The sequence below is a fragment of the Rattus norvegicus genome, chromosome X (genome assembly GCF_021556685.1).
Source record: "Rattus norvegicus strain SHRSP/BbbUtx chromosome X, alternate assembly SHRSP_T2T, whole genome shotgun sequence".
In the NCBI taxonomy this organism is placed as follows: Eukaryota; Metazoa; Chordata; class Mammalia; order Rodentia; family Muridae; genus Rattus; species Rattus norvegicus.
Genome location: NC_141554.1, coordinates 80,192,343 through 80,219,458, shown reverse-complemented (window position 1 = coordinate 80,219,458; position 27,116 = coordinate 80,192,343). Strand labels below are relative to the sequence as shown.

Genomic DNA, 27,116 nt, shown 5'->3' with positions numbered 1-27,116 from the left:
GGCAATTTTTGCATGTTTTCCATTAAAAGTTTTTGAATAGTGTATTGAAGTGTCTTTTTCAGGAAGAAAAACACAATTTATAACTCGAAGAGAGGATCATTTTCCTGAATCCCAGAGAGGCTTATTGCAAAGACATCTATAAGCACAGGGACACTTCTTGAAGACCTCTAAGGGGAGCCTTCTGTCATAAGAAAGGAAGTAGTTTCAGTGGATGTGAAATCTAAAGAAATCTATTTTTAAAGGGTTCTTTAGATTTTCAAGGAAAAATAGTGCATTAAGACAAACAACTGACCAGTTTGTTATATGTGCTATAAATCACCCAAAATGATAAAAATTTTACTTAATTCTGAGTGATCTCTTTTTTTAATGGCTTTTAATTTTTTACAATCCAGTCGTTGCCTCACTCCCGGTTTACCCTCCCACAGTTCCTCATTGCATTCCTCTTCTCCTCTATCTCCAAGAGGATACCCCGACCCTCACCCTCACCCCCTGGCTGGGGCTTCAAGTATCTCTAGGGTTAGGCATATCTTCTTCCAGAGGCAGATACTCACACCCAACCATTGGACTGAAGTTGGGACCTCCTGTGGTTGAAGTAGAGAAAGGCAGGAAGAAGCTGAGGAGGAGGAGGACAACCCCATAGGAAGGCCAGTCGTCTCAACTAACCCACACATCTGAGATTCTCAGACACAGGGCTGCCAACTAGGCAGCATACACAAGCTGGTCTGAGGCCCCTGACGTATATACAGCAGAGGACTACCTGGTCTGGCTTCACTGGGTGGTCTCTTTAGTTTCTAATCATCCAAATTCATGAACAATAAGCAAAACACCGAGGAATGAAGAAAATAAAATTGTGCCACTCTATTTTATAGAAAAATATGCATCTGGCAATGAAATAGATGGTTTGAAAAATTACACAGTGTGATGAAGTTTGTATTTCTTCACTTTCACTATGAACCATTTGTTTAGCTTTCTTTTGAAAGATATAAAGTTTTTCCTCTGTGTTCCTGTTGTTTTAAAAGAATATTTTTTTTACATGCAAAGAGAAAAGACTGAATACTTTGCCTTATTTGTGACATCTAGATTTTTTTAAAATGGTTGGCTATTTCCGAAGAACAAAGGACACGAATAAAATATAAAATCTATTACTGTGGTGAATAACTATTTGGTAATAGAATAATAAAAATACATAAATGACCTGAGTGGATCTTTCTTATTAAAAGGATTTTTAGAAATGATACTGACAACACAAGGGTTTCGAGTCCAACCGTCTAGAATTTAGTTCCCTACAAGTAGCATTGTTTCATTTATTGATGTCAATAAACTTTTTAAAATTTAGATTATTTTACTCTTAAAAATTATTCAGAATCCAAAGTTGGGTATTGTGGCACAAATTTTAGCACTTGGGTGGCAGAAGTAGGCAGATCTCCGAAGTCAGTCTATTCTATGTAGTGAGCTCCAGAACAGCCAGGGCTAGAAAGAAATACCCATCTCAAACAAACAAACAAAACAAAACAACAAAACCAATAATATTTAGGATCAAAATAAATGATTAATTTGTTTGTATTCTATCTTTTGGTATTCCCCATATTCAGCAGTAAATCATTTACTAATCTGATCAAAATAATAAATCCATCGTGCCCATGAGATAACATAGGTCTTGGTCAGAAAGTTTTACAACAAAAACAACAGACTAAAAATAAAAATAGAAATGATAATCTGCTTTATGTTAGGTGAGACATTATAGAGGGTAATACAGATGTAAAATAATATTCCTCATTATTTTGTAATGTAATTTCAGGGTCTTTGTAGCAGAAAACTAATTAATCTGTCCCTCTATTTTTCTGAAAAGTATATATACAGGTTCTGACACATGAAACGTCTGAAGACACATCTATTCTTGCTTAGCTAATTATCATTTGGAAATAAAAATCACATTATTAATGTGTCACTAAGAGATCCATTGACAGAATAAGACATAACAGTAAATGTTTTTATAATACATAGAAAAGCTCCTCTTAATTTTTAAAATCCACATTACACTTACTCTATAGAAAAATACTATTTATAAAATATACTTATTAATTTATTTATATAGATTTTATAGAATCCATTAAAATTCAAATTCAAAATGACAAGTAGTTTCACTTTATATAACAATTGCAATGTGTGTCCTAAAAATATCAGAGAACCATTTCTACTGTGTTTCTTTAAAATTCATTGGTGTAGCTGTTCATTGAATGGCTCTCTAGTGACACATTAATAACAAGAATTAGTCTCCAGAAAATCATTAGCTAAGTAAAGGGATAAATTGTATCCTCCAAAAGTTCATCTGTCAATTCCTGAATTTTTCCATGAGACAGTATATATGTGAGGTAAGGATTAGTGTAAAGTTCTTTGCTCATTATTGGACAAATGTCTTTTTAATTAAATAACTTATAGCTCCCCCTTTTTCTCTTCCAAGCTTTGTGTTTGTTTTGTGTCTTTCTTCCACAATTTGAAGTAGCCCATAACTCTCACTAGAAGTCGAATATATGCTCTTGTACTTTCAAGCCAATCAGGAACCAAAGTTTACTTCGTTTCCTTATAAATCACCAGCCTTGTATATTTAGTTATGCCAAGAGAAAATAGATTAAGAGATTGAATTAAAGGGACACACATGGTGAGAACCCATGATTCCCCCTAGTTCTTTCTAATGGCCCCTTTAAGCTTTTCTTTCTGGTTCATCACCAATCCTTTCTGACTCCACTAACTCATAGAATCTCTTCCTACCAGAAAGCCAAAGCTGCCATATGAAAACTGTGATTCATTTAAGGGTTCTTCATCCTCTTCCTGACCTCCATCCTGTCTCTCTAGGCTTAATTGCCTGCACCATGACTCCCTCCAAGTCTATAGCCATACACTGGACTCAGTCTTTTTGTGAGGATCCAGGTTCCCCTAGTTCTTCCCTGCTGCCCCTTTTAGCCTTTCCTTCTAGACCATCTTCATTCCATTGTGACTCCCCAGTGATATGCAAAATTGCTCTATTTCAGGAACTCCACAACCACCATGTGTAGCTATGACCTAGATTGGGTGAGAACTATCAAATAATAAAACATTTACCAGCCAGGCAGTGGTGGTGCACACCTTCAATCCTAGTAGTTGAGAGGTAGAGGCAGATTGATCTCTGTAATTCCAAGGCCAGCCTGGTCTACAGAGCATGTTCCAGAACAGCCAGGGCTACATAGTGAGACCTGTATTGAAAACCAAAACAAATAATCAACAATAACAACAACAAAACATTTACTAAAGACAAGACAGGACATCTATACTCAGAAACACCTCAAACATTATAACTCTACATGCTTAGATACCACTACATAAAAACAGACATGAACAACCAAGACAACATACCTCCACCAGAGGTCAGAAACCATACTGTCTTAGTACACAAGGAAAGCAATTTAGTAAAAGCACATGACAAGGACTATAATACATCAACCAGGAATCTTTTCAAAGACCTTAAAGAGGATATGAATAAATGCCTTAATAAAACATTGAAAATTCACTCAGCTGCATGAAATAAAAATGATTTATAACATGATAGCAAAAATTAACAAAGAAATAGAATGAATAAAGAAAATGCAATTGATATGAAAAACTTGGTATGTCAAACAAATACCTCAGGGGTAAGTCTTGCCAACAGATTAAAAGACATGCAAAAGAGAAAACAAGGTAGAAAAAAATTGACAGCTCAATCAAGCAAAATTTTAAATTAAAAAGTCCAGGTATAAAACATTCAGGAAATATGCTCACTATGAAGAAACCAAACCTATAAATAATAGACATAGAGGAAGAAGAAGAAAACTGGGTCCAAGATACAGAAAATATTTCTAATAAAATAATAGAAGAAAACATTATCAATTTAAAGAAAGAAATCCTTATCAAGGTACAAGAGACATACTAAACACAAAATAAATGGGAGTAGAAAAGAAACTCCCCATGACAGATAATGATCAAAACAAAATAAACAGAGCAAAGGATATTAAAAGTAATAAAGGTTTAACATACCATAACACATACAAAGGCAGACCCACTAGAATAACATCAGATTCTGAAGGCCAGAATTACCTGGATGGTGTTCCTCCACAAGCTCTAAGAGACTACAGATGGCAACCCAAACTACTATACCCAGCAAAATTATCAATCACAATAAATGAAGAAAGAAAAAGGTCACATGTCAAAAACAAATTTAAACAACTGCTGTTCACCAGTCCAGTTCTACAGAAGGCACTATGTAGAAGGAAATCTTTATAAAATGTTAAATATATCAAAAAGTAATCCCATAGCAATTACTCAAAGTGGGGAAAAACTCAGTACAATAAAATAATGGGAATTAATATGTACTGCTTATTAGTAGTCCTCAATATTAATTGTCTCAATTGCCCAATAAAAATGTATAGGCCATCAGATTGAATTAAAAACTCTATATATAATATGTGTGTGTTTGTGTGTGTATGTATGTATGTATGTATGTATATCTTTCTGCTGCATCCAAGAAATATGCATCATCATCTAAAAAAGTATTCCAAGTAAATGAAGCAGATGTAATATTTAGATATCTGATAAAACAACTTCTAACCAAAATTAATTTAAAAATAGGGAAATACAGTGCATACTTAATAAAGGAAAAATTCATAAAGCAAATACTAGTTTTAAATATTTATGCACCAAACGTAAGAGTATCCAAGTTCACAGAAAAAATAAAAATAAAACATACTACTATAGCTAAAATTACATATTTATACAAATACAGTGATAGTGGGTATCTTTGATGCCACACTCCAAAAATAAACAGGTCATCCAAAAAAACTAAATATAAAAATGCTGAAGTTAAATAATATCATAAATCAAATACACCTAACAGAGTTGTGCTTGTGTGTGTCTCTGTGTGTGTCTGCATGTGTGTGTCTCTGTGTGTGTATGCTTGTGTGTGTGTGTGTGTCTACATACTTTTTTCTCAGCAGTCCATGGAGTTTTATTAAAAATCAACCACATATAAGGACACAAATATAGTCTTAACAGATATTTGTTTAATTGATATAACACCCTCCATCTTATCTTACCACCTTGAATTAATGTTAGCTATCAAAAACAATAGAAATGGCAGGAAACTCACAAACTTGGTCACAAAATGACTTACTACTTAATGGAAACCAAGTCGAGATGGAAATCAAGAAGGCAATTAAAATATTTTATATTTAGGTGGGTAAGAAAACACAGCATATTAAAACCTGATACACAATGCTGGCAGATCTAAAGGACATGTTCATAGCATTGGGAGCCTGCACAAGACTGAGGGAGATCTCACATTAGTAACACAGTGGAATACGTGAAATTTCTGGGAAAAAAAAAGAAGAATCGATACCTCAAATAACAGCAAGAAATAATAAAACTCAGGGCTGAAATCAATGAAACAAAAGTGTAAGTAACAAGAATACATTATGGGAGGTGACAAGGATCAGAGTCCTCAAATACTTGCATTATATAATTGTAGTACTTCAATAAAAATATATGACAAATAAGAAGAAAGAAATAGGGAATGTAGAGAGAAAAATAGAGAAAATAAAGGAATGGCAGACAGTAACTCTGCTAAGCAGAGAGCTTGAATTGCTTATTTAGAATATATTCAAAAGTCCTCAGAAAATCATTTCTTAAAATGCCTGAATGGATGAAAATAATATCACTCTGAAGACACAAATCAGTAAAGAAAAAAACTTCAAAAAGGTCAAATGGAAATGTTAAAATTGAAAGCACAAACTGAAAATAAGCCTCATTAGAAATACAAATAAGATTCAAACCATCAAGGAATTATTATACTTTAAAATAGAATGATTGAGATTACGAGTCTAAATAGCCTTTCCAGAGATGAGCCCCTAATTGGTCAACTCTGAAATCATAAGTATCACTAATTTGACTGAGCAGTCATATTTGCATACATGTGTGCTTACACACAAGTGTGTGTGTGTCTGTGTGTGTGTGTATGTGTTATGTGCTTGTGTAAAACAATAACTTTAAAAGAAAGAAATGGGCTCTGCTCCCAAACCCCGTGGGAGAGAGACCTCACCGCCTGGTCAGGTGGGCACTCCTGAGGCTGCAGAGCGGAGAAGACCACCAACACTGCCCACCCCTGCCCACATCCCTGGCCCAAGAGGAAACTGTATAAGGCCTCTGGGTTCCCGTAGGGGAGGGCCCAGGAGCGGCAGGACCCCTGCGCCTGAGACACCGCCGGAACCTGAAGGAAACAGACCGGATAAACAGTTCTCTGCACCCAAATCCCATGGGAGGGAGAGCTAAACCTTCAGAGAGGCAGACACGCCTGGGAAACCAGAAGAGACTGCACTCTCCACACATCCAAACGCCAGAGGAAAACACCAAACACCATCTGGAACCCTGGTGCACGGAGGCTCCCGGAAAGAGCGGCGCAGATCTTCTCGGTTGTTGCCGCCGCTGAGAGGACTTAGGCAGTACGCCACCAGCACACTTGAGCCTCGGAACCTCAGGTAGGACCAAATTTTCCCCTGCAAGTGACCGGCCTGGTGAACTCAAGACACAGGACCACAGGAACAGCTGAAGACCTGTAGAGAGGAAAAACTACACGCCCAAAAGCAGAACACTCTGTCCCCATAACTGGCTGAAAGAAAACAGGAAAACAGGTCTACAGCACTCCTGACACACAGGCTTATAGGACAGTCTAGCCATTGTCAGAAATAGCAGAACAAAGTAACACTAGAGATAATCTGATGGCGGGAGGCAAGCGCAGGAAACCAAGCAACAGAAACCAAGACTACATGGCATCATCGGAGCCCAATTCTCCCACCAAAATAAACATGGAATATCCAAACACACCAGAAAAGCAAGATCTGGTTTCAAAATCATATTTGATCATGATGCTGGAGGACTTCAAGAAAGACGTGAAGAACTCCCTTAGAGAACAAGTGGAAGCCTACAGAGAGGAATCGCAAAAATGCCTGAAAGAATTCCAGGAAAACACAATCAAACAGTTGAAGGAATTAAAAATGGAAATAGAAGCAATCAAGAAAGAACACATGAAAACAACCCTGGATATAGAAAATCAAAAGAAGAGACAAGGAGCTGTAGATAGAAGCCTCACCAACAGAATACAAGAGATGGAAGAGAGAATCTCAGGAGCAGAAGATTCCCTAGAAATCATTGACTCAACTGTCAAAGATAATGTAAAGCAGAAAAAGCTACTGGTCCAAAACATACAGGAAATCCAGGACTCAATGAGAAGATCAAACCTAAGGATAATAGGTATAGAAGAGAGTGAAGACTCCCAGCTCAAAGGACCAGTAAATATCTTCAACAAAATCATAGAAGAAAACTTCCCTAACCTAAAAAAAGAGATACCCATAGGCATACAAGAAGCCTACAGAACTCCAAACAGATTGGACTAGAAAAGAAACACCTCCCATCACATAATAGTCAAAACACCAAACGCACAAAATAAAGAAAGAATATTAAAAGCAGTAAGGGAAAAAGGTCAAGTAACATATAAAGGCAGACCTATCAGAATCACACCAGACTTTTCACCAGAAACTATGAAGGCCAGAAGATCCTGGACAGATGTCATACAGACCCTAAGAGATCACAAGTGCCAGCCCAGGTTATTGTATCCTGCAAAACTCTCAATTAACATAGATGGAGAAACCAAGATATTCCATGACAAAACCAAATTTACACAATATCTTTCTACAAATCCAGCACTACAAAGGATAATAAAGGGTAAAGCCCAACATAAGGAGGCAAGCTATACCCTAGAAGAAGCAAGAAACTAATCGTCTTGGCAACAAAACAAAGAGAATGAAAGCACACAAACATAACCTCACATCCAAATATGAATATAACAGGAAGCAATAATCACTATTCCTTAATATCGCTCAACATCAATGGCCTCAACTCCCCAATAAAAAGACATAGATTAACAAACTGGATACGCAACGAGGACCCTGCATTCTGCTGCCTACAGGAAACACACCTCAGAGACAAAGACAGACACTACCTCAGAGTGAAAGGCTGGAAAACAACTTTCCAAGCAAATGGTCAGAAGAAGCAAGCTGGAGTAGCCATTCTAATATCAAATAAAATCAATTTTCAATTAAAAGTCATCAAAAAAGATAAGGAAGGACACTTCATATTCATCAAAGGAAAAATCAACCAAGATGAACTCTCAATCCTAAATATCTATGCCCCAAATACAAGGGCACCTACATACGTAAAAGAAACCTTACTAAAGCTCAAAACACACATTGCACCTCACACAATAATAGTGGGAGATTTCAACACCCCACTCTCATCAATGGACAGATCATGGAAACAGAAATTACACAGAGACGTAGACAGACTAAGAGAAGTCGTGAGCCAAATGGACTTAACAGATATTTATAGAACATTCTATCCTAAAGCAAAAGGATATACCTTCTTCTCAGCTCCTCATGGTACTTTCTCCAAAATTGACCATATAGTTGGTCAAAAAACGGGCCTCAACAGGTACAGAAAGATAGAAATAATCCCATGCGTGCTATCAGACCACCACGGCCTAAAACTGGTCTTCAATAACCATAAGGGAAGAATGCCCACATATACGTGGAAATTGAACAATGCTCTACGCAATGATAACTTAGGCAAGGAAGAAATAAAGAAAGAAATTAAAAACTTTTTAGAATTTAATGAAAATGAAGGTACAACATACCCAAACTTATGGGACACAATGAAAGCTGTGCTAAGAGGAAAACTCATAGCGCTGAGTGCCTGCAGAAAGAAACAGGAAAGAGCATATGTCAGCAGCTTGACAGCACACCTAAGAGCTCTAGAGCAAAAAGAAGCAAATCCACCCAGGAGGAGTAGAAGGTAGGAAATAATCAAACTCAGAGCTGAAATCAACCAAGTAGAAACAAAAAGGACCATAGAAAGAATCAACAGAACCAAAAGTTGGTTCTTTGAGAAAATCAACAAGATAGATAAACCCTTACCCAGACTAACGAGAGGACACAGAGAGTGTGTCCAACTTAACAAAATCAGAAATGAAAAGGGAGACATAACTACAGATTCAGAGGAAATTCAAAAAATCATCAGATCTTACTATAAAAGCCTATATTCAACAAAACTTGAAAATCTACAGGAAATGGACAATTTCCTAGACAAATATCAGGTACCGAAGTTAAATCAGGAACAGATAAACCAGTTAAACAACCCCATAACTCCTAAGGAAATAGAAGCAGTCATTAAAGGTCTCCCAACCAAAAAGAGCCCAGGTCCAGATGGGTTTAGTGCAGAATTCTATCAAACCTTCATAGAAGACCTCATACCAATATTATCCAAACTATTCCACAAAATTGAAACAGATGGATCACTCCCGAATTCTTTCTATGAAGCCACAATTACTCTTTTACCTAAACCACACAAAGACCCAACAAAGAAAGAGAACTTCAGATCAATTTCCCTTATGAATATCGACGCAAAAATACTCAATAAAATTCTGGCAAACGGAATCCAAGAGCACATCAAAACAATCATCCACCATGATCAAGTAGGCTTCATCCCAGGCATGCAGGGATGGTTTAATATACGGAAAACCATCAACGTGATCCATTATATAAACAAACTGAAAGAACAAAACCACACGATCATTTCATTAGATGCTGAGAAAGCATTTGACAAAATTCAACACCCCTTCATGATAAAAGTCCTGGAAAGAATAGGAATTCAAGGCCCATACCTAAACATAGTAAAAGCCATATACAGCAAACCAGTTGCTAACATTAAACTAAATGGAGAGAAACTTGAAGCAATCCCACTAAAATCAGGGACTAGACAAGGCTGCCCACTCTCTCCCTACTTATTCAATATAGTTCTTGAAGTTCTAGCCAGAGCAATCAGACAACAAAAGGAGGTCAAGGGGATACAGATCGGAAAAGAAGAAATCAAAATATCACTATTTGCGGATGATATGATAGTTTATTTAAGTGATCCCAAAAGTTCCACCAGTGAACTACTAAAGCTGATAGACAACTTCAGCAAAGTGGCTGGGTATAAAAGTAACTCAAATAAATCAAGTAGCCTTCCTCTACACAAAAGAGAAACAAGCCGAGAAAGAAATTAGGGAAACGACACCCTTCATAATAGACCCAAATAATATAAAGTACCTCGGTGTGACTTTAACCAAGCAAATAAAAGATCTGTACAATAAGAACTTCAAGACACTGAAGAAGACCTCAGAAGATGGAAAGATCTCCCATGCTCATGGATTGGCAGGATTAATATAGTAAAAATGGCCATTTTACCAAAAGCGATCTACAGATTCAATGCAATCCCCATCAAAATACCAATCCAATTCTTCAAAGAGTTAGACAGAACAATTTGCAAATTCATCTGGAATAACAAAAAACCCAGGATAGCTAAAACTATCCTCAACAATAAAAGGACTTCAGGGGGAATCACTATCCCTGAACTCAAGCAGTATTACAGAGCAATAGTGATAAAAACTGCATGGTATTGGTACAGAGACAGACAGATAGACCAATGGAATAGAATTGAAGATCCAGAAATGAACCCACACACCTATGGTCACTTGATTTTTGACAAAGGAGCCAAAACCATCCAATGGAAAAAAGATAGCATTTTCAGCAAATGGTGCTGGTTCAACTGGAGGTCAACATGTAGAAGAATGCAGATTGATCCATGCTTATCACCCTGTACAAAGCTTAAGTCCAAGTGGATCAAGGACCTCCACATCAAACCTGATACACTCAAACTAATAGAAGAAAAACTAGGGAAGCATCTAGAACACATGGGCACTGGAAAAAAATTCCTGAACAAAACACCAATGGCTTATGCTCTAAGATCAAGAATCGACAAATGGGATCTCATAAAGCTGCAAAGCTTCTGTAAGGCAAAGGACACTGTGGTTAGGACAAATCGGCAACCAACAGATTGGGAAAAGATCTTTACCAATCCTACAACAGATAGAGGCCCTATATCCAAAATATACAAAGAACTCAAGAAGTTAGACCGCAGGGAGACAAATAACCCTATTAAAAAATGGGGTTCAGAGCTAAACAAAGAATTCACAGCTGAGGAATGCCGAATGGCTAAGAAACACCTAAAGAAATGTTCAACATCTTTAGTCATAAGGGAAATGCAAATCAAAACAACCCTGAGATTTCACCTCACACCAGTGAGAATGGCTAAGATCAAAAACTCAGGTGACAGCAGATGCTGGCGAGGATGCGGAGAAAGAGGAACACTCCTCCATTGTTGGTGGGATTGCAGACTGGTACAACCATTCTGGAAATCAGTCTGGAGGTTCCTCAGAAAATTGGACATTGAACTGCCTGAGGATCCAGCTATACCTCTCTTGGCCATATACCCAAAAGATGCCCCAACATATAAAAAAGACACGTGCTCCACTATATTCATCGCAGCCTTATTCATAATAGCCAGAAGCTGGAAAGAACCCAGATGCCCTTCAACAGAGGAATGGATACAGAAAATGTGGTACATCTACACAATGGAATATTACTCAGCTATCAAAAACAATGCCTTTATGAAATTCGTAGGCAAATGGTTGGAACTGGAAAATATCATCCTGAGTGAGCTAACCCAAACACAGAAAGACATACATGGTATGCACTCACTGATAAGTGGCTATTAGCCCAAATGCTTGAATTACCCTAGATGTCTAGAACAAATGAAACTCAAGACAGATGATCAAAATGTGAATGCTTCACTCCTTCTCTAAAAGGGGAACAAGAATACCCTTGGCAGGCTAGAGAGAGGCAAAGATTAAAACAGAGACTGAAGGAACTCCCATTCAGAGCCTGCCCCACATTTGGCCCATACATATACAGCCACCCAATTAGACAAGATGGATGAAGCAAAGAAGTGCAGGCCGACAGGAGCCGGATGTAGATCTCTCCTGAGAGACACAGCCAGAATACAGCAAATACAGAGGCGAATGCCAGCAGCAAACCACTGAACTGAGAATAGGACCCCCGTTGAAGGAATCAGAGAAAGAACTGGAAGAGCTTGAAGGGGCTCGAGACCCCATATGTACAACAATGCCAAGCAACCAGAGCTTCCAGGGACTAAGCCACTACCTAAAGACTATGCATGGACTGACCCTGGACTCTGACCTCATAGGTAGCAATGAATATCCTAGTAAGAGCACCAGTGGAAGGGGAGGCCCTGGGTCCTGTTAAGACTGAACCCACAGTGAACTAGACTGTTGGGGGGAGGGCGGCAATGGGGGGAGGGTTGGGAGGGGAACACCCAAAAGAAGGGGAGGGGGGAGGGGGATGTTTGCCCGGAAACCAAAGAATTATTATTAAGTATTAAATAAATTAAAAAAAATTGTTCAAGTCTAAAAAAAAAAAGAGAAAGAAATGGGACATATACAGAAAGGATTGGAGAGATAAATGAAAAGGGGTGAAATGACTGATTATATTTCAATTTTTAAATTAATCAATGCTACAATTAATAAAATAAACAACACAAAGAATAATTGAAGAAAATATATAGTATTATTATGCAAATCAACGTGTATATAATGGGAATTTCAGAAAGGAAGAAAGCAAACATTTTCAAGTATATTTGAAAAATAATGGCAGAAGGCATTAGTCTGGTGAAAATCTTTTTATAGCAGAAAGCATACATGCAAAAAGCTATATAAACTCTACATACCATAAATTGGGAGATACATGACCACATCAGCCTGATTAAGTACAACAACAGAAACAATCTTGAAAGTAACCTCTTACCAGAAATTACATATGTGTACAGATAGAGGCATATACCAAGACAGGGGAACAGGATGAGGTAAGGTAAATTAACAACAGTAAAACCAACAAAGATATTACCACTTGCGTCTTAACAGTTTTGTGTGGGCATTCTGCATTTTTTGAAGGAGTACCTATTGTGGTTGTTTGAGACGAAGTCTGGATAGAGGTTATTAAATAGTCTTATAAATGTACAGTTCAAATCATTATTCAACGAAGTCATTAATCATACTTGACTGGATTGTCTATAGTTAATGCAAACTGAAAAGGGATAGGAAGACTGAGACTTGTTCAAGGAACTGAGTACTACACTGAGCAGCCTCAATACTGTGGGTGTGGGTAGCACTGGAGAATTATTGAAGGTTAATTGCTACAGTAATGTGGTTACAGTGGTTTTAAAAATATTTTTGAGAAAACTGTTGACTAAGATGCAGTTGTGAGAGATAATATCTCATGCCAGTTATAATTGCTATGGTCAAAACAATTATAATAAGTGCTGTTGAAGATGTGAATAAAAAAACAACTTTTACATGTTGTTGGGGAAATGTAAATAAGTCTATTACCAAGAATGTATAGGAGCTAATAAAAACTGAAAATCGATTAAGATATGGTCTAGTTATCCTACTTCTGTGCATAAATTAAAAGTAACTGAATAAGCAAACAAAAGACATACATCTATACCGATGTTTATTGCAAAAATATAAAAATATAGAATGTGTTTAGGAAATCATACACAGGTAATTAAAGAAAATTTCTTGGCTTGATAGATGTGTCTATACCCATAAAACAAGGGCAAGCAGCCTGAGTATGGATCTCCAGCACCCATGCAAAAACAAGAATGACAAAACAATCCTTGAGTTTTTTGGTTCATGCCTGTAACCCTATCACTGGGGACAGAGACAAAAGTATGTTGGAGATAGACTTGCTAAATTGTCAGTTCCAAGTTAGTGAGGATGAGACATCCGGTTTCAAAACATAAGGTAAATAGTAAAAGAGAAGACATCTATCTAATGCTTTCCTCTGGCCTCCACAGGTATACATACTGCATGACTTGTGGGACAGTGTTGGGAAGACTGAATAAAAGAACTGCTGGATTTAACTAGTTCATGCTGCATGCATGTGTTAAAATACCACATTAAGTCCTGTTTCCCCTTCCATACCTGATCATATTCCCCCTTCCCCTCCCTGTCCCCTCTCACACCAAGGTCCCTCCCTCCCTCTCCCCACTGCGATTGCTTTCTTCTCCCTCCTAAATTGGATTGAGGCATCCTCACTTGGGCCCTTTGGCTTGTTAACCATCTTGAGTTCTGTGGATTGTGTCCTAGGTATTTTGTACTTTTTTGGCTAATATCCACTTAACAGTGAGTACATACCATATGTATGTTCTTTTGGGTCTGAGTTACCTCGCTCAGGATCTTTTCTAGTTCCATCTATTTTCTTGCAGATCTCAGGATGTCACTGTTCTTAACACTTGGATAGTATTCCAACAACCAGGCAGCATACACCAGTTGATATGAGTCCCCTGAAACATGCACAGCAGAGGACTGCCTGGTCTCCTCAGTCAGAGAACATGCAGCTAACCCTCAAGAGACCGGAAGCCCCAGGGAGTAGGGAGCTCTAGTGAGGTGGGGATTGGGGGTAGGGACATCCTCTTGGAGATGGGAGGAGATGTGAGATGGGTAACGGTCTGGAGATGCAGACCAGGAGGGAGATGAAAGATGGACTGGAACACTCCTCCATTGCTGGTGGAATTGCAAACTGGTACAACCACTCTGGAAATCAATTTAGAGGTTCCTCAGAAAGTTGGAAATGGATCTGCCTGAAGATGCAGCAATACCACCCTTGGGAATATACACAAAAGATGCCCCAACATGTCACAGGGGCACATGTTCCACTATGTTCATAGCGGCCTTATTTGTGATAGCCAGAAGCTGGAAACAACCCAGATGTCCAACGACAGAAGAATGGATACAAAAAAATGTGGTTCGTTTATACAATGCAATGCTACTCAGCCATTAAGAACAAGGACATCCTGAATTTTGCAAGCAAATGGATGGAACTAGAAAATATCATCCTGAGTGAAGTAACTCAGACCAAAAAGGACATGCACAATAAATACTCACCAATATGTGGATATTAACCCCAAAAAAAGTACAGAATACCTAAGATACAGTCCACAAAACTCAAAAAGGTCAACAAGGTGAAGGGCCCAAGTGAGGATGCCTCAGTCCCACTTGGGAAGGAGAAGAAAGCAATCATAAGGAGGGAGGGAGGGACTGGGGATGGAAAGGGGACAGAAGGGAAGAGGGGGACATGATCTGATGTTGGATGGGGGGGAAAGGACTGAAGCCCTGGGGGCCAGCAGAAAGAATGGAAACAGGAAACCTCATGAGGTAGGAGGCATGGGGACCATCTAGAATGTGCCATAGACCTGGGAGGTAAGAGACTCTCAGGACTCAAATAGAGGGACCCTAGATGAAATGCCCTACAGTGGAGAGAGGAAAATTGTAGAGCCCACCTCCAGCAGAAAGAAGGGCATCAAGTGAGGAATGGGGTTGCCATCTCACAGTCAAAACTCTGACCCATAATTGTTCTTGTCTGAAAGAACAGCATGGTTGGAAATGGAAAAGAGCCTGAGGAAAGGATGGTCCAGTGCCAGGCCCAAAGTGGAATCCAGCTCAAGGGGAGGCCCCAAGACCTGACACCATTACTGAGGATATGGAGTGCTCACAAGGAACCTATCATGACTGCCCTCTGAAAGATCCAACAAGCAGCTGAAAGAGTCAGATGCAGATATTTACACCCAACCAATGAACAGAAGCTGCTGACCCCTCTGGTGGAATTAGGGAAAACCTAGAAGAAGCTGAGGAAGAGGGTAACCCTGTAGGAGGACCAGCATCCCCAAGATCTCTCAGACACTGGATCACCAACCAGGCAGCATACGCCAGCTAATATGAGGCCCCCAACACATATACAACAGATGACTGCCAGGTCTGTGTTCAGTCAGAGAAGATGAGCCTAACCCTCAAAATACTGGAGGCCCCAGGGAATTTAGAGGTCTAAGGTTGGGTGGGTGGGGTGAGGACATCCTTGTGGAGACAGAGGGGGCAGGGAGGCAGTATGGAATGTGGAACAGTAAGAGGGCAAACCAGGAGGAGAATAAAATCTTGAGTATAAAAATAAAACAAACAAATAAAATTTTTAAAAAAGAATAAATAAATATATATATATCACATTGAATTCCATTAAGTAATGAATGCTGATATAGAAATTTAAATTAAAATCCCTAAGGAAATTCACAGCTCAATTAGCTAATTAGCTGATGTAGTGACCAATATCCTCAGGAGCCAGAGTCTCAGTTAATGAAAATCATTATTGCCCTGGTTCTTGAGCTGACACAGTATTCTGCTTCCTAAGGAACTAATTTGTTTTAGCCAAATTGAACAATTGTACCTCCCAAGGAAACTTATGCATTGTCTCAACTCCCAGGTAAGCAAAGCATTTATACAGGACTACCCTTCCCTCAGTGACCTTGTGGTGCTTTGTTTCCTTGGATAGAGTAGGCTCCAAAGACTGAGTGTCTGGGGTGTTCTACTTCACAATATAATAAAGTTATCACTTATTGCCTGCCCCCCAGCACCTAATTCACAGGTGCACTCTGTCATTAAGTCCCTTTTGTCATTCTACTTAACTACATGGAGTGATCTACTATCATTGTCATAGCATCCCAGTGTCTTAACATATTACTCTGTGGTGGTTCATACCCGAGAGTCTGAGTTGCCACTGTACACTTGTTCTAGGACCCAAATTTACATGTCTACTGCATGCCATCTTCCCCTGTGGTGTTTCAGTGCTGCATTCAAAAGTCAGCTACAGCTACATATTTACCTACTATATTAAAGATGCTAGTGTATATCTCAGAATCAAAGACCCTGGTTTGGTGGGCTATATACATCCAGATGAGTTTCATACAGTAAACACACAGCTTAATATCCAGGTGTTACAGTAGTTCCCAAAACTCTAATCTCAGGATCTGAGCCCGTAACCACTATGAGCCCTGCACGCTATAGCACAGTGCACCTGTGTCTTCCTTCCTGTTATCTCAGACCCAGCAACAAAAGTGAAACCCTTAGCTAAAACTCCCCATTGTGCTTATGTATTCAAAAAGCTACTAACACTCACCAATAATAGCCTATTTTGCCAAGGCCCTGCAACACAGATATTTTAAGTACACAAAAACACTACATCACTATACCTACTCACAATAAGAACAACTGTGCCATGCCAGTGGGTTCACTGGCCTTCATGTACATATAAAAATGATTTCCTAAGAAAGCTACTCAGAAGTGTTTAGAAGTAACTGACCTGAAAAATTTATCAATGCAAGGATAAAAGGAACACAGCAAAGAATCATGATGCCATAAAAAACTAATAGCTCTCAAGTTGAACTCAAACCAGTGGAAATTTATAAACTACCTACAGGAGAATTAAAGAAACTTGGTTAGGTACAATAAAATACAGAGAGGCAATTGAATAAAATGAGAAAAATAAGTCATTATATGAACTTTTAATTTCTGTGAATACAATATATTATGATATATTAATACATATTAACTTGCATTCAGAATGAAGGAACAATATTTCCCTCACAAAAAAGAAAAACAAAACAAATGGATGGAACTCAGTAATAAATCTGGCTTTCGAAGGTGCCTAAATTAGTTCTTTGAGAGAAAAGAAAAAATACTAATTATTGACATAATATATGAAATTATAAAACTCAGAAGTAAATATAAATGTACTCAAATTCAGAGCACTCCAATATAATACTAGTAGTTTGATAGTCATTTATATTTGTAGTATGAAGGTTGATAATAGATACAGTCACAAATAACTAAAGTAACAGTTGTTGAGGAATATATAACATGAATTATATAACATAAAAAAGTGACACCAAAATTATAAATTGTATAATGGAGGATAAAAGCTACAACTTTTTTATATGACATGTCACATTTTCAGATGGAAATAGTATCACTATCAGATATTTTGTGTCTTACCATAATCACAGAAAGCCATAAAAGATCCAAACATGATACAATGAATCAAAACATAGTACTAGCAGAATTCCCCAGAGTACAAAGTACACAAGAAGACAAAAACAAAGAATTTATAAAACATCCAGAAAACAAGTAACAAGATGACAATAGTTAAAACCATAGTGGGCTTCTTATACATTGATTTTATTTTGTTGAGATGTATTCCCTATATCCCTAGATTTTCAAGTCCAGCATTTTTATGAGGAAGGGATGTCTTGATAAGAAATTACTTTAAAGCCTGATAGCCTGATACATATATATATATATGATAAAAATATAAATATGTACTTATAGAAATTGGAGCATATAAAATTTAAGATGCATTAGAATGGAGAAAGAGACAGAAATACAATAATATAAAGCAGCTTCAATACTCTAATTCCTATAACAATTGTATGGAAAATACTAGGCTTGAATCATATTTCAGATAATATGAACATAACAACATGAAAAATATTTCATCCAATACCAGTAAAACATACATTGATCTTTACTAGATGTGAAATGTTTTCCAGGATGTTCTGCCACAAAATAAATCATATCAAATCTAAGGAGACTGAAATCAGACCCTGTATTATACATAATCCCAGTAATATGAAAGTAGGCATAAATAACAAGAGAAATTTATTCAACATGTTATTGAATAACCACAGGATCAAAGGAGATTTTCAAAATATTTATGGGCAATATTTATACCCATACCTTTGAGCTGCTCTCGATTTTGCTCAGGGATGCTAACTTTTGCAGTGGCTGATGGTTAAAATGGAGACCCATAATAGACCAAAGTACCAAACACAACTGAGTGCTCGGCTGCAGATGGGTCGTCTCTAGCAACCTCTACTCTCCACAGCTCAAGAAACTTTGCAGAAGAAAAAGCAGAAAAAATGTAAATGCCAGTAGATAAAAAGGAGATCTGTAAAATGCAGACTTTGGGTAAACCATAGCTGTTGCATGAATAAAATTATAGCAAGTATGGTTATTTGCACATTACCCATCATCAAGCCAGTCAAATTTCCAGCCTGGATGGTAGGAATCTCTTCGGTCCCACCCATACCCAAGAGGAACTACTGGACACTGATGACAGCCAAAGGAGGGACAATTACTCTCTTTAGAAAATGTAATAACTAGTACTGCTTGTGCCCTAGTAAATGGCCCACACCTATGTGCATATGGCACTTACTGGACTTAGGGGAATATTAATAAAAATATTTCTTAAAGAAGACAGCAAGTTGGGAGGAAGTTGAGATGGGCCACTAATGAGATTTGAGGGAGGTAATGGTGAACGTGTATGATCAATTTGCATAGTTATTATTATATGAAACTTTTGAAATAAGAAATTGAATTAAAAATAAAAATATCTTTGAGCAAATCAGAGGAGGGAAATACAATTCAGTCAAACATGTAGGATGAAGGAAAACCCACTCTAAATGAAAATTCTAAACTACCTACATTAATACAAAGAATGATCCCCAAAATGACACCTAATTATTTCTTAATTCACTAAAATAGAAAAACTAATGCCAGTTCATAAACTGGAACTAGCAACACAAATGAAAACAGAAAGAAGTAAAACAAGGAACAAAAACGAAAATATGAGAATTTTAAAATCCTTAAGAGTTGGTTTGTTTTAATAAAACAAGCCATCAGGGTCTTACCTAGCATTGCTAACTTTAAGAAATTGAATACTTGCTTCCAGTCTGAACCATTGCACTGAGCAGCCCTTGGGCACTGGTTCTGCACCCAGTCCCACAAAACCCAAAGGAAGCTCGACTCCCAGATGCTCCAACACTCCCAGGATCACAGGTGAGGAGGCCACAACTGCCCACAATACCCCAATTTCTGGGACCCCTGAAATCCAGGAACACGGGATCCCCACCTGGCCAGTGGCACAGGTTTCTTCCAGTTTAAACTTGCTCCCAGGATCACAGGTGAGGAGGTCACAGCAACTACCCCAATACACGGAGTGACTGGGCCCCCCATGATGCAGGGACAAAGGAACCCCTGCCAGCCGGTGGCAAAGGTTCCTTCTAGTCTGAACCTGGACATAGAGCATACCTGGGGTGCTGGCTCTGCATCCCGTCTCAATTCCCAGAGAAAGCCAGACTCCCAGGTGGTCTGAACTGCCCAGGATCACAGAGTAATTTCGACTCCCAGCACACAACCAGAAGCACTGGACCTGACACACTCAAGATCACAGTTGAGAACACATCTTCCTCAACACCCAGTGTAACTGGGACCCCCACAGGAACCAGGGAAAAACACCCACCCAACCAGAGGTGCAGATTCCTTCGAGCTTGCACCTGTGCCCAGAGCAAACCCAGGGCTCTGGGTCCCCACCAACTCCTGCAATACCCAGAAAAAGTGTGACTTCCAGGAGCTCTGACACAATAGGATCTAAGGAGCTTGATCACACCAGGATTTCAGTAGCCCAGAGGCAACTTGACTCCTAGGAGCTGTGGCATATCCTGGATTTCAGGAACCCAGAATACAGGATCACAGAGACAGATGGACTTTGAGGAGTTCTGACACAGTCAGGATCACAGGAAGGACAGGCTCCATTCAGAGACAGCAAGGGCAGGTAGCACTAATGATAACAAGATGGCAAGAGGCAAGCACACAAACATACAAACAGAAACCAAGGCTACTTGCTGTGATCATAGCCTAGGTCTCCCACTACAACAAGTCCTGGACACGCCATTCAACCTGAAAAGCAGGATCTGGATTTAAAATCACATCTCATGATGATGATAGACGACTTAAGGAAGGACACAAATAACTCCCTTAAAAAAATAGAGAACACAGGTTAACAGGTAGAAGCCCTCAAAGAGGAAATTTAAAAGTCCCTTGAAGAAATACAGGAAAGCACAACCAAACAAGTGAAAGAATTGAACAAAACCATTCAGGATCTCAAAGTGGAAATAGAAACAATAAAGAAATCATAAAGGGAGACAACCATGGAGATAGAAAACCTAGGAAAGAGATCAGTAGTCATAGATGCAAGCATCACCAACAGAATACAAGAGATAGAAGAGAGAATCTCAGGTGCAGAAAATACCATAGAAAACATTGAAACAAAAGTCAAAGAAAATGCAAAAAGTTCCTAACACTAAACACCCAGGAAATCCAGGACACAATGAGAAGATGAAACCTAAGGATAATAGGTACAGAAGAGAGCAAAGATTCCCAACTTAACGGGCAAGTAAATACCTTTAGCAAAATTATACAAGAAAATTTCCCTACACTAAAGAAAGAGATGCCCATGAACATACAAGAAGCCTAAAGAACTTCAAATAGATTGAGTGAGAAAAGAAACTCCTTAATCACCGCTAATTTCTTAGCTCCAGCTAACCAGCATCAATTGTCCCAGTAGTCCCTTCTATTTTTCACTATAAAGCCAGAGCTGCATGGTTGAAACTGCTGAGTTCTGCTTGCAGGACTGGATTCTCTTAATTTATCATTACCTTTCTGATTTCCAACTCCTTCACTGCCTAAACTTGGTTGTCCTGAAAGTTGCTCTGTAGATTGACCTTGAACTCAGAAATCTGCACGTCTATCTACTGGGATTAAAGGTGTGTCTCATCAGGACTGTATTTAAGCTCTTCACCTAGAACTTGCTTTGTCTCAGACTGGCCTTGAACTTAGAGATCTGTTTGACTTTGTCTCCTGGGATTAAAAATGTGTAAAATCATGCCTGGATCTAAATTTAGCTGGGTAGGATCTTACCCCAAAGTCTGACTCAATTTCATACCTTGAACACAGGATTCAGCTCAATCTTACTTTCTGGTGTCCCTTTAATACTTAAACCATATATTTTATATTTTTCATTCTCAGCTTGCTCCACATGTTTAAAATGCTCTTCTTGAGACTTGAACAGAGAACAAAGTCTATAATGGGCATTTCGGAGACTTCCTTTGTCAATACAATTAATCTAAGTCTCTTCACCTTAGCCTCAGGCGGACTCTTCAGACAAAGGCGAAAAGTAGCCACATTTTTTCACCAAAATACCACAAAAGCAGACTCTAGGCCACATATTGAAATTCTCCACTGAAACCACTTGGGCCAAGTCCACACAATTCAAACCACTCTCATTAACAAAACCTTCCAAATTCCTACTAGGAGAGTCCATTAAGCCCCATTTAAAGCATTCCACTGCATTCTAAATCCAAAGTCCCAAAATCCACATTCTTCCAAACAAAAGCATGGTCAGGTCTATCACGGCAATACTCTAGTCCCTGAAACCAACTTTAGTCTTAGTGATTTTACAGCTTTGAACAGACACTATGGCCAAGGCAACAATTATAATATTTAATTGGGCTAGAGCTTACAGCTTCAGAGGTTCAGTTCTTAATCATCAAAGCTGGAGCACGGCAGCATCCAGGCAGGCATGGTGCAGGAGGAGCTGAGAGTTCTACATCTTCATCAGAAGGCTACTATGAAAAGACTGGCTTCCAGGGAGCTAGGATGAGTGTCTTAAACCCATGACAACAATGACAAACCTACTCCAACAAGGCCACACCTCCTAATTAGTACCACTCAGTTGGCCAATCATATACAAACCATCACATTGGGAATGTACTGTGATGTTGTCAAAATCAATGCTCTAGATACATAGCATTGTTTTATTATTTTAATTTATTTTTGTTTGCTTGCTTTGGTTTTACTTGGTGAGTCACACTCAGTCACAGCTCATCAGCTATTCCATTTTGTCAGCAAAATGGCAGTAGACACTACCCAAGAGTATTCATTAACTCCTTATTTGGTGTCATTTTCCTATCACAGCTCAAGTACTGCAATGGTGTCACCATTTTTCAAATGGTCACATGTCCTACACAGAGTTATCAGCTTCTTTTTCTTAATGGTCTGCTCCAGTCATGTCTACTATGTTGCTTAAATCCTTCAGTGTGACCCGTAACAATGCACCAGTTCTGTGGCACACTCTAACTTGGATCTCAGAGCTCTATAAATATGATTTTTCTCTTAGTACTTCTTACTTTCTTCTCTGCCCCAATTGACACTGTGCTTCAAAGCAAACTAATCATCTCAATCTCTAAACACAGTAGAATGTCTTATCTCCAAGCCTTTGTATAAATCAATTCATCTCCACAAACTCAAGATCCACCACTACCGATTAAATTTTTACCCAATTTTCTGCCAACTACCGGTTACATTTTTACCCAGTTTTCTGCCAAAGTATTGTTCAAATTTCACATCTTTCCTACTTATTGGAGAAGATCATTATGCTTTTAGAACATCCAGAATGTTTAGTCATTTAAATTATACTGTGGTTTTTATTTCTGTGTACTCATCTCATTTAAAGTGCCCCTTCAACCTCTGGATAGAAAGAATAAGTTGTGTGTGTGTGTGTGTGTGTGTGTGTGTGTGTGTGTGCGCGCGCGCGCGTGCGCGCGTGCTATATATAGATATATATATATATGATATAAATTGTGTATATCTATGTATATGTAATAAAGGCTCAGTCATGTTATTGAATTAAACTGAATGGAATTGAATCAAGTCCCATGGTCATCAAGTTAAGATACACACACACACACACACACACACACACACACACACACACACACGATTTGAACAAGATATCTTAGCAATATACATATTTCTTTGCCTCTAAAAAGGATTTTTTTTTTTACTTTTTGAACTAAATGTCCACCTATGTTGTTACAATCAATCCAATTTAGTGGAAAATTTTGGTGTGAATCAAACACAAATGATACTATTCAAATGTCTGAATTCTCAAAATCATTTTGAAAATTCTATGATTCCTAATATTTTTGGCAAATTATTTTAAGCTTGTTTTTACACTCTTACAGCAACTGTCATACCTCTATTCATGAGAGATTTCCTCTATCTGTCAAGAGGAAAGAGCAAGAGATAAATACACTGGGCTTCAGTTCCGCCTCTGCTGTAAAATGGAGATAAAAGTTCTTGCCTCAGAGGAATTTTTGCAAGAACCCAGGGCAAGAATACATGTGAAGTGAATGCGTTTGAAACAGAGAAAAACAAGACACTGAAGTCAGGTATTGTTACATGCTTCACTGATCTTTAATGAAAATATTAGATCAGCACAATGCATTAAAAACATAATTAGATTAAGTCATATGAAAGTCTTCCTTTTCTTCTTTGGTTGAAGAAAAATGTATAGATCCCAGAACAGTTGATCTGATCAAGTTATGTTAGCAACCAAAAAATAAACAAGAATAAACAATTCAATTGCTAAGTGAATAACCGTCCAAAAATCAGCCTGACTTGTCAAATCTGGATTCAGATTTATTCCAAGTGTTTTCCCTTGCTCTTTGCATTTCACTCTAATGATATTTTAGAGTATACAGAAACAGGAAGCCAGTAATGCTTTTGCTGAAGTCATCCTTGGTCCTTTTCCTTGATCAGATCTCTTGCAGCTGTGTGGTAACTTATACCAGATTCTCATGGGGGAAAATGTGCGTACTTACTCACGAAGTTACCATAGAATCTGGCAACATCATATTGTTTTTCTCTAATTCAATCATTTATCTCATCACTCTTATGTAAAAGAAGTTTGGTGAACAAAATATGGAACATTTTACATTTATCCTGAATCCTTGAAAGTCACAGAAAGGGTAAGGTTGTGAGGGTATAAAAATATCATTCAACAGAGAAGCAAGCTTTCTAACCTGGAAATATTTTAAATGTACCAAAGCAATCACCTCAAAATTATCATCATGTAAGTTTCAGAATAGAACATTTATTTAGTCACATTGTTAACAAAGAGCCATCACTAACTGCTGTCTTCTGAAGTCTTCAACAAACATTTTCCTAGAAAAGTTGGTGTATTTCATGAAGAAAAAACAACTTAAAAACAAGCAAAGATTTATTGATAATGTTTAATATTCATGAGGAAGTGTGGAATCATCTATACTCAATGTTTTGAAGGATAATTAGACAATGTCTAGAAATACTTTAAAACCATACAGTGGCTGGAGAGATAGCTCAGTGGTTAAGAGAAGTGACTACTTTTCCAGAGGTCCTGAGTTCAAGTCCCAGAACCCATACCCATGTGGTACCTCACAACCATCTCTAATTATAATCCCAGGAAATATAACATACTCTTCTGAAGTGCAGTTGTACATGCAGACAAAATAGCCGTATACATAAAACACATAAAAAAAAACATACAGTCACTGACATACTAATTCAACCTTTGCAAAGTCCTCATTCAAGTGTTTATAAACATAGCAATAAGCAGATATTCAATAAAATGGTATCTTGTTATTTTTAACTTTTCTGCCACAACTGCAGCAAGATTAAATCATCACAGTATGTAAGTAGTAGAAACCTAATTCATTGAAACCACTAATGAAATTCAGCAGAGCATGGATTTTATATACTTTACACCTATGAATATATTCAAATCTATCTACTACCCAATTATATAGAAAGAGTAATTAGGAAGAAAAACTTACTCGGATTGAAGAGATGTCTCAGCAGTTAAGAACATTGACTGCAGATGCTGGTGAGGATGTGGAGAAAGAGGAATACTCCTCCATTGTTGGTGGGATTGCAGACTGGTACAACCATTCTGGAAATCAGTCTGGAGGTTCCTCAGAAAATTGGACATTGTACTACCTGAGGACCCAACTATACCTCTCTTGGGCATATACCCAAAAGATGCCCCAACATATAACAAAGACACATGCTCCACTATGTTCATAGCAGCCTTATTTATAATAGCCAGAAGCTGGAAAGAACCCAGATGCCCTTCAACAGAGGAATGGATACAGAAAATGTGGTACATCTACACAATGGAATACTACACAGCTATCAAAAACAATGACTTTATGAAATTCATAGGCAAATGGATGGGACTGGAAAATATCATCCTGAGTGAGGTAACCCAATCACAGAAAAACACACATAGTATGCACTCATTGATAAGTGGATATTAGCCCAAATGCTCGAATTACCCTAGATGCACAGAACACATGAAACTCAAGGATGACCAAAATGCGAATGCTTCACTCCTTCTTTAAAAGGGAAGGAAGAATACCCTTGGGAGGGGATAGGGAGCAAAGTTTAGAACAGAGGCAGAAGGAACTCCCATTCAGAGCCTGCCCCACATGTGGCCCATACATATACAGCCACCAAACTAGATAAGATGGATGAAGCAAAGAAGTGCAGGCTGACAGGAACCAGATGTAGATCTCTCCTGAGAGATACAGCCAAAATACAGCAAATACATAGGCGAATGCCAGCAGTAAACCACTGAACTGAGAACAGGACCCCCGTTGAAGGAATCAGAGAAAGGACTGAAATACCTGCAGGGGCTCGAGACCCCATATGAACAACAATGCCAACCAACCAGAGCTTCCAAGGACTAAGCCAGTACTCACCCTGGGCTCCAACTGCATGGGTAGCAATGAATAGCATAGTAAGGGCATCAGTGGAAGGGGAAGCCCTGGGTCCTGCCAAGGCTGAACCCCCAGTGAATGGGATTCTTGGGTGAGGGTGGTAATGGGGGGAGGGTGGGGAGCGGAAGCCCATGTAGAAGGGGTTAGGGGGATGTTGGCCTGAAACCAGGAAAAGGAATAACATTTGAAATGTAAAATGTAAATAAGAAATGCCCAATTTAATAAAGATGGGGGGAAAGAAAGAACACTGGCTGCTCTTCCAGAGGACCCAGGTTTGATTCTGGGATCCACATGGCAGCTAATAACCATCTACAACTCCAGTTCCATGGAATACTACACCCTATTCTGGCCTCTAAGTCACTGAGTGAAAGTAATACCAAGATATGCATGCAGGCAATACGGTCATGCACATAAAGATTTAAAAATGATAATAAATCTCAAAAAATATATAAACACTTCCTTTTTTATAGGAGTGATGCAGAAAACAGATAACCAGAGTTCTAAATTTACCAATAAAACACTGAAAGTTTCATGAAAGCTCTAGTTCCCTTCTTACTCCATCCTACATATCAATTTTCTTACTATGTGATATGGTCCTATTTGAGTACCTCAAATATGATCAAATATGCTCAGGAGAATGGACATCCCAAAAAACTAAAATTGTTATAACAAGAACGATTCACTACAAACTAAGAGCTCTTAAATTTATATCTCCAGAAAAGAAGTTTTCTAATCCCAAATTGGTGTTCTACAAAAGCCCACTGAATGCATCTTCTTCATTGTCT

General features: G+C 38.3%; 1 protein-coding gene across 43 annotated transcripts in view; it reads right to left on the bottom strand.

The window, feature by feature from the left end:
- Positions 1 to 27,116, bottom strand: part of P2ry10 (P2Y receptor family member 10) — a 96,120-nt gene that overhangs the window by 24,826 nt on the left and 44,178 nt on the right. For 13 of the 43 annotated variants that reach the window (XM_087599870.1, XM_087599884.1, XM_087599873.1 and 10 more), the window contains exon 2: positions 3,100 to 3,230. The exons of 25 other annotated variants lie outside the window; for them this stretch is intronic. The gene's annotated coding sequence lies outside the window, so the exon portion shown is untranslated. Of the gene's footprint in view, positions 1 to 3,099; positions 3,231 to 8,749; positions 8,809 to 25,386; positions 25,515 to 27,116 lie in introns of those variants that run through there. 5 more of the 43 variants (XM_087599885.1, XM_087599889.1, XM_087599880.1 and 2 more) reach the window with 2 other exon arrangements.